Below are 8,522 nucleotides of genomic sequence, written 5' to 3'. Positions count from 1 at the left end.
CCACGGGCCCCCACCCCAGGGAAGGGGAAAGAGGAAAGGGAAAAAAAGAGAAGGGAGATGGGCCTAGAAACAAAGCAGCTGCAACGATCTAACGAAAAGCTAATTTACTAAATAAGATATCAGAAAGGAAAATAACACAATATAATATAATAGGAATTGAGGCAAATGAAACAAATAAAATGAGTAAGAGAGAGAGTGTCCGATAAACCGAAGGCCTTACGCTAACGCTGAAGGCGGACGGCTGCAACAAACACCCACTGCCGAGCTCGGTCCCGAAGGGAAGAGGGAGTCCCGTGACCACAGACAGTTTTTTTCTTTCCCTCTGGGCGGAAATATGTAAAAATGCAAAGCATTGCAAAGTCCTCTGGGGAATGTGGTCTCTTCTGAGACAGGTACACCCAGAACTATCGACGATCCACAGAGCTGGAGCATTAACTCTTTAACACCCAATACTCCATATGATGTTATGATGTGGAATATTTATAATATAACAAATATCATAGAACCTTAACTTTCCACCCGTTATTCAACATCATTACATTATGCTTAATAAAAATACATAAGCATAACAAGAGAACTAAAAGATTGTGGCGCAAATACGAGTGGAGTGGTGCATGATTGGAGCAAAAACAAAAGGAGTGGAGAGATGTGAAATGATCCGGTGAGAATGGGAGCAGTGCAAAATGGGTGTGGAGAGAACTGGAAGGTTGCGGCGTATATGGGAACAAAAGAGAGTGAAATGGTAGAGCAAAACATCGGAATGGAGGGTACTGAAAGGCTCAGGCGCAAATAGGAGCGATGAGGAGCCAAATGGGAGTGGAACGAAATGGAGTGGAGAGAACAGAAAAGTTGCAGCACGAACGGAAACGGAGCGGAACGAAATGGAAGACGAAACAAAGGGACTGGAGAGAACAGCAATGTTGCAGCGCAGTAGCAGCAGAGTGAATCGAAATAGGAGCGGAAAAGAAGAGAGATGAGAGAAATGAAATGTTGCAGTGCAAATGGGAGCAGAGAGAAATGAGAGCAGAAACAAAAGGAAAGGAGAGTACTGAAAGTACTGAAAGTACACAATTAGACCTGAGTGCAGTGAACTAGGAGCGGAAATAAAGGGAGTGGATCGACGTGAAATGTTTAGGCGAGAATGGGAGCAGAGCAAAATGGGAGTGGAGTCAAGTGAAAGGTAGAGGCACAAATGGCATCATAAACTAAGAGAGTGGTGAGAACTGAAAGGTTGCGAAGCAAATGGGAGCTAAGCAGAGTGAAATGGGAGCGGAAACAAAGGGACTGGAGTGAACAGAACTGTTGCGGTGCAAATAGGAGCGGAGCAAAGTGAAAAAAGAGTGGAAACAAAGGGACTGGTGGGAACAGAAATGTTGCGGTGCAAATACTAATCGAGTAGAGTGAAATGGGAGCGGAAACAAAGGGAGTGGAGAGAACAGAACTGTTGCAGCGCAAATGGGAGCAGAGCGGAGTGAAATGGGAGCGGAATGAAAGGGAGTGGAGAGAACTGTAACGCTGCAGCGCAAACGGGAACAGAGCAGAACGAAATTGGAGCTGAATTAAAGGAAAAGGAGAGAACAGAAATGTTGTGGCGCAATAGGAGTGGAGTGAAGCGTATTGAGAGCAGAAACAAAGGGAGTGGAGAGAAGTGAAATGTTCCGGCGCAAATGGGAGTGAAATGGGAGTGGAGAGAAGTGATAGGCTGCGGCGCAAATTGAGCGGTGCAGAGCTAAATGGGAGTGCAGAGATGTCACGGTGTTATTCGTGACAGTGACCCAAGGGAAACCGAGAAGGGAGAGGGGAGAGAAAAAGAAACTGCGTCAGTGGCCGCGCAGCTGCCCGAGCAGAGCCATGCTCCGGGGGGAGGGGGGAAAACAGAGGGAAGAGATGAGTCTACAAAAACAACGGCACGATCTGAGAAGGAACGGTAACTTTACTAAATCTAATAAAATTGAACAATTGAGAGAGAGATAAAATTTCCAAACCAAAAGCTGTGAGCTTACGTTAAGGAGAAAACTGCAGGGGAAGCACACGTGCTGAACCTCCACCAGCCCAGAGGAACACGCCCAGGCACAGTGCCGCCTGGCATCTGGTGCGGAGCTCCGCCCCTCTGCTGCTCCCAGCAGCATTAACTCCTTCACTGCTGCATGATGCTCTGATGTGGAATACATGCATCAAAACCACAAAACCGCAACATTCCACCCCTTATTCCACATCATTACATCATGCTTAACACACATCTATACATAACCAAAACAGTAATAACATAAGTTACATAGAAACATATATATATATATACATACATATACATGTAATTACAGACTGCATTCCCCCAATATCAAATTCCCTTGTGGGACACACTGGACGTCCCCAGTTTTATCCATTACCCACCTGGTGCACCCAGGTCCCTGCGCAAAAACGGTTCCACGGAGGGGTTTGCCCTTTCCAGAGGCTGGAAGGACCCACACCGCTTTTCCCAATATGCTCCTTACATGTACCACAGGGACCTTATCTCCCTCTATGGTCTGTAGGGACCTGGACTGTGTAGGACCCTCTCGGTTGACTGATCCCCTAGTGTTGACCAACCAGGTGGCTTCTGCCAGGTGCTTCTCCCAGTGCTTAAATATCCCGCCACCCATTGCTCTCAACGTGGTTTTTAACAACCCGTTGTAGCACTCAATCTTACCAGCAGCTGGTGCATGGTAGGGGATATGGTAGATCCATTCAATGCTGTGTTCTTTGGCCCAGATATCCACAAGAGAATTTTTGAAATGAGTCCCATTATCTGACTCAATTCTCTCTGGAGTGCCATGTCGCCATAGGACTTGTTTCTCCAGCCCTAAGATGGTGTTTCGGGCGGTAGCATGGGGTACTGCGTATGTCTCAAGCCACCCAGTGGTCGCCTCCACCATGGTGAGCACATAACGCTTACCATCGCGAGTTCATGGCAAGGTGATATAATCAACCTGCCACGCCTCCCCATATTTATACTTTTGCCATCGCCCTTCCTGCCAGAGAGGTTTCATCCTCTTGGCCTGTTTAATTATGGCACATGTATCACAGTCATGGATAACCTGTGCAACGGCATCCATAGTTAAGTCCACCCCTCGGTCTCTAGCCCACTTATAGGTTGCATCCCTTCCTTGATGGCCTGAGGTCTCATGGGCCCACCGAGCTAAAAATAGCTCTCCTTTGTTCTGCCAGTCCAAGTCTATCTGAGACACCTCAATTTTGGCAGCTCGATCTTCCTGATGGTTATTTTTCTGCTCTTCAGTAGCTCAATTCTTGGGCACATGAGCATCTATATGGCGCACCTTTACACCCAACCTTTTTGTTCGGGCAGCAACGTCTTTCCACAGTTCAGCAGCCCAAATAGGTTTACCCTTCCGTTGCCAGTTGTCCTGTTCCCACTGCTGCAACCACCCCCATAAAGCGTTTGCTACCATCCAAGAGTCAGTATAAAGATATAGCATGGGCCACCTCTCTCGTTCAGCCACATCTAAGGCCAGCTGGACAGCCTTTACCTCCGCAAATTGGCTTGACTCTCCTTCTCCTTTGGTGGCCTCTGCAACTCATCGTGTGGGGCTCCACAAAGCAGCCTTCCATCTGCAATGCTTCCCAACGATATGACACGATCCATCAGTGAAGTGGTCATACGTCTTTTCATTCACTGGTAGTACATTATATGGTGGGGCCTCTTTAGCACGTGGTATCTCTTCTGATGGGGATGTTCCAAATTTCTTGCCATCAGGCCAGTCCATGATCACCTCAAGGATTCCTGGACGGTTGAGGTTCCCCATCCGAGCTCGCTGTGTAATCAGTGCAATCCATTTACTCCAGGTGGCATCGGTAGCATGATGGGTGGGGGGAACCTTTCCTTTGAACATCCAATTCATCACTGGCAGTCGAGGTGCCAGGAGGAGTTGTATCTCAGTACCAATTACTTCAGAGGCAGCCCAAACCCCCTCATATGCTGCCTAAATCTCCTTCTCAGTTGGAGTGTAGCACTCCTATGAACCCCTGTACGCTCTGCTCCAAAATCCAAGGGGTTGGCCTCGGGTCTCCCCAGTGGCTCTTTGCCACAGACTCCAAGTGGGACCTTTCTCTCCAGCAGCAGTGTAGAAGATGTTTTTTACATCCTGTCCCAACCGTACTGGCACCAGGGCCACAGTACAGGCTATCTCCTGCTTAATTTTCTCAAAAGCCTGCTGCTGTTCAGGACCCCATGCAAAATTATTATTTTTTTTAGTCACCCGATAGAGAGGGCTCACAATGTGACTGTAGTTTGGAACATGCATTCTCCAAAATCCCACTACACCCAGAAAAGCTTGGGTTTCTGTCTTACTGGTGGGTGGAGACATGGCAGTAATTTTGTCAATCACATCTGTTGGGATTTGACGACGTCCATCTTGCAACTTTATACCTAGGAACTGAATTTCCTGTGCAGGCCCTTTCACTTTGCTTCGCTTGATAGCAAAGCCAGCTGGTAGGAGAATTTGGATAATCTGCTCTCCTTTCTCAAAGACTTCCTCTGCTGTATTGCCCCATACAACAATGTCATCAATGTATTGCATATGCTCAGGAGCACCAATGCAGTTTGAATCAATCCATGGTAAACGGTTGGGCTGTGTTTCCACCCCTGGGGCAAACAGTTCCAGGTGTACTGAACGCCCCTCCAGATGAAAGCCAACTTTCTTCTGCAGTCTGTGGCCAAATGAAATAGAAAACAATGCATTGGCAATGTCAATGGTGGCATACCACTTGGCTGCTTTTGACTCCAGTTCATACTGGAGTTGTAACATGTCTGGTACAGCAGCACTCAGAGGGGGTGTGTCTTCATTCAGGCCCCGGTAATATACCGTCAGCCTCCATTCTCCACTGGCTTTACGCACCGGCCATATGGGGCTGTTAAAAGGGGAGTGAGTTTTGCTGATCACTCCCTGTCTCTCTAGCTGACGAATCAGGTTATGAATGGGGAGCAAGGAATCCCTGTTGGTGCGGTACTGCCGTCTGTGCACCATTTTTGTAGCAATCGGTACCTGTTGCTCCTCCACTTGGAGCAACCCCTCAACAGACAGATCTTCTGACAGGCCAGGCAAAACAGGTAGCTGCTTAATGTTGTCTGCATCTTCAGCAGCTATTCCAAAAGCCCATCGGTATCCCTTGGGATCCTTGAAATGTCCCCTTCTGAGATAGTCAATACCGAGTATGCATGGAGCCCCCTGTTCAGTCACTTTGGGTTGCTTATGCCAGGTTTTACCTGTGAGGCTTATTTCTGCCTCCAACACAGACAATTCCCTAGAACCCCCAGTCACTCCAGAAATATGAATCAATTCTGTCCCTTTATAACTCGAGGGCATTAGAGTACACTGTGCACACGTGTCTTATATCTTTGTGGCTCTAATGTGCCAGGCCATCTAATCCACACAGTGCAATACACTCTATTATCCCTTTCCCTCCCCTGGCTGAGGGCAGGGCCCCTCTATTGGTTACCTGCAGTGACGGGAGCTATTTCATTGGTGGCTGATCTCTGCTGTAGTTCTGTCACCTGTGCTCGCAGTGCAGGAGTGGGTTTTTTATGCCTCCTCTCCGTTTTCTTGTAAGAAGCTCCACATGGCCACACGTGACATGATGTTACTGCCATCATTTGCTCGTGCAGAGAGGCGGTTGCCTTTGGTGGCCGAGACTTTCATCAGTTTGATCAATTGCTTCATCAGATTCTTTGGGTCATGCTCGTCTTCATCAGGTGTTTCCAATACTGACACAGGTTCATCCCTATTCATCAGTAATGACAGTTCGTCCAGTATAGTTTTCTTTATCTCACCTACTTCTTCTGCTACTACAGCTGCAATGGAAGCACGTGATGGTGGAAACTGTTGTTAAAAGTTTTGGAGTGTAATAGTCAGTTCATAAACTGGGAGTCTTCTGTCTTGACCCTCGAATCTATGGAACATTGCTACCAGTGTACTTGCGTACCTCTCTGGTGCTGTTTTGAGAGCTTACGATATACATCAGGTGTACACCTTACTCTATCAGGATCACGGTGCTGGTGTGGATTGTTAGGGACGAAATTGGGATCATACAGCATCTCTACTACGGCTGTTTCTCTCAAAAATTGGATGCCTTTCTCCACGGTGTTCCATCTTTCCACTTTAGACTCCAGATCATCTTTGTAAGGATATCTATCCTTTACAGCCACTAGTACTCGTTCCCAGAGGGTAGCGACTCCATTCAGACATCTGCCAATTCCTCTGTCGATAGCTGGGTCTCAAGCAATGCTTCCCAGTTGGCGGGCTTCGCTGCCATCTAGGGACATGCTGCTGGCACCGTTGTCCCAATACCGCAGCAACCAGGTGACAACAGATTCACCTGAGCGCCGTACAAACTCCTTTCTTGAACCTTGTATTTCAGTCATCTTTAGGGGTTGACGAGTAGTGGTAACAGTGACTCCATCATCATCGCTGTCTTCTCCATGTCTCTCACTTTTCTTAGTGGTCTTTCTAGGTGGTGGTAGTGGTGGTGGCGGTGGTGCTGAGGAGGGCCCCTCGCCTGGATCTTCCTCTTCTTTCTCTGCTTCTTCTTTCCGTTCTAGGCACGAGGACGGCCGTGTCCATTTCTGGCCTTCCACAGGGGCAACAGACACTGATGCCGGTGCTTCCTGTGATTAGTCAGGTCTAACTTCGAGGTTTTCATTTTTGCTTTGGACCTTGGTTTGGAAACCATTTCTCTCCAGAATATCAATTATACCTCGATAAGCACAAGCCCGACCCCAAACAATACATTCCTTCTCAGATCGTCCTGAGTCACATGACTCCTTACCTAAACACTCACTGAATTTCTCAGGATCCCACAGGTGCTCAAGATCAAAACTGCATAACACTGGGGGTCCCCACGCTTCTAATTTCTTTCCTAATTTTTTCCACCTTCCCTGCCATTCAACACTCTCTGGTTTTGAGGAAAGCTTCCTCCACATGATGTGAATTACTGTTGCAGAGAGTGCATTCAGAAAAACAGATAACACAACTGCCACAACTGCCAGGCTGACATCTTGAATATAGGTAAAGACATGAAAAGAGTAACTGGAAACCAATCCAAATGCCGCATAATCTGTCACGTTAGCCAGGGTGTTTAGGCAGGAGGTATGTAACCCCCTCAGCACACTAAAGTAGCTGTATGCACACATTACTCCGGAGCTGAACATGAGGAACTTTAAAAAAAAGACGCCAGCATGCTATAAGGTACATGAAAAATCTTACTCCACTTAGCACCAGATTAACAATGGAGTACAAATACTGCATTGCCCGCATTCTCCACCAATAATTATCACGGTGTTATCCGTGACAGTGACCCAAGGGAAACCGAGAAGGGAGAGAAAAAGCAACTGCGTCAGTGGCCACGTGGCCGCCCTAGGAGACCCACGCTCCGGAAAGAGGGGGGAAAACAGCGGGAAGAGATGAGTCTAAAAAAACAACGGCACGATCTGAGAAGGAACGGTAACTTTACTAAATCTAATAAAATTGAACAATTGAAAGAGAGATAAAATTTTGAAACCAAAAGCTGTGAGCTTACGTTAAGGAGAAAACTGCAGGAGAAGCACACGTGCTGAACCTCCACGGCAGCCCAGAGGAACGCGCCCAGGTAGAGCACTGCCTAGAATCTGGTGCGGAGCTCCGCCCCTCTCTGCTGCTCCCAGCAGCATTAACTCCTTCACTGCTGCATGATGCTCTGATGTGGAATACAGGCATCAAAACCACAAAACCACAACAAGAGAACTGTAAGTTTGCAGCGTAAATGGCAGCAGAGTGGAACAAAATGGGTGCTGAAACAAAAGGACTTGAAAGAAGAGTAATGTAGCAGTGCAAATAGGAGCGGAGTGTAGCGAAATAAAAGCGGAAAAAAAGAGAGAGAAGTGAAATGAAAGGTTGCAGCGCAAATGGGAGCAGAGAAAAATGGGAGTGGAAATGAAGGGAATGGAGAGTACTGAAAGGCTGTGGCACAAATGGGAGCGGAGCGGAGCGGAGCACAATGGGAGCGGACAGAAAGGGAGTGGAGAGAAACGACAGGTTGAAGCGCAAATGAAAGCAGAGAAAAATGGGAGCGGAAACAAAGGCAGAGGAGAGAACTGAAAGGTTGCGGCGCAAATGGTAGCAAAACAGATTGAAATGGGAGAAGAAATGATCAGAACGGAGAGTACTGAATGGTTGTGGCGCAAATGGGAGCGGTGCAGAGCGAAATGGGAGCACAAATAAATAGAGTGGAGAGAACTGAAAGGTTGCAGAGCAAACGGGAGTGGAGTGGAGCAAAATAGGAGCGGAAACAAAGATAGTGGAGAGAAATGAAAGGTTGCGGCGCAAATGTGAGTAAACCAAAATGGGAGTGGAGAGAAGTGAAACATTGCGGTGCAAATGATTGCGAAGTGGGGCGTAATGGGAGCGGAAACAAAGAGAGTGGAGAGAAATGAAAAGTTCCGTCGAGAATGGGAGCACTACAAAATGGGTGTGCAGGGTAGTGAAATGTTCCGG

This window comes from Cyrtonyx montezumae, unplaced genomic scaffold (assembly GCF_038088225.1).
Source record: "Cyrtonyx montezumae isolate F1298 unplaced genomic scaffold, pur_monq_1.0 scaffold_28, whole genome shotgun sequence".
Classification (NCBI taxonomy): Eukaryota; Metazoa; Chordata; class Aves; order Galliformes; family Odontophoridae; genus Cyrtonyx; species Cyrtonyx montezumae.
This window is presented reverse-complemented; position numbering follows the sequence as displayed.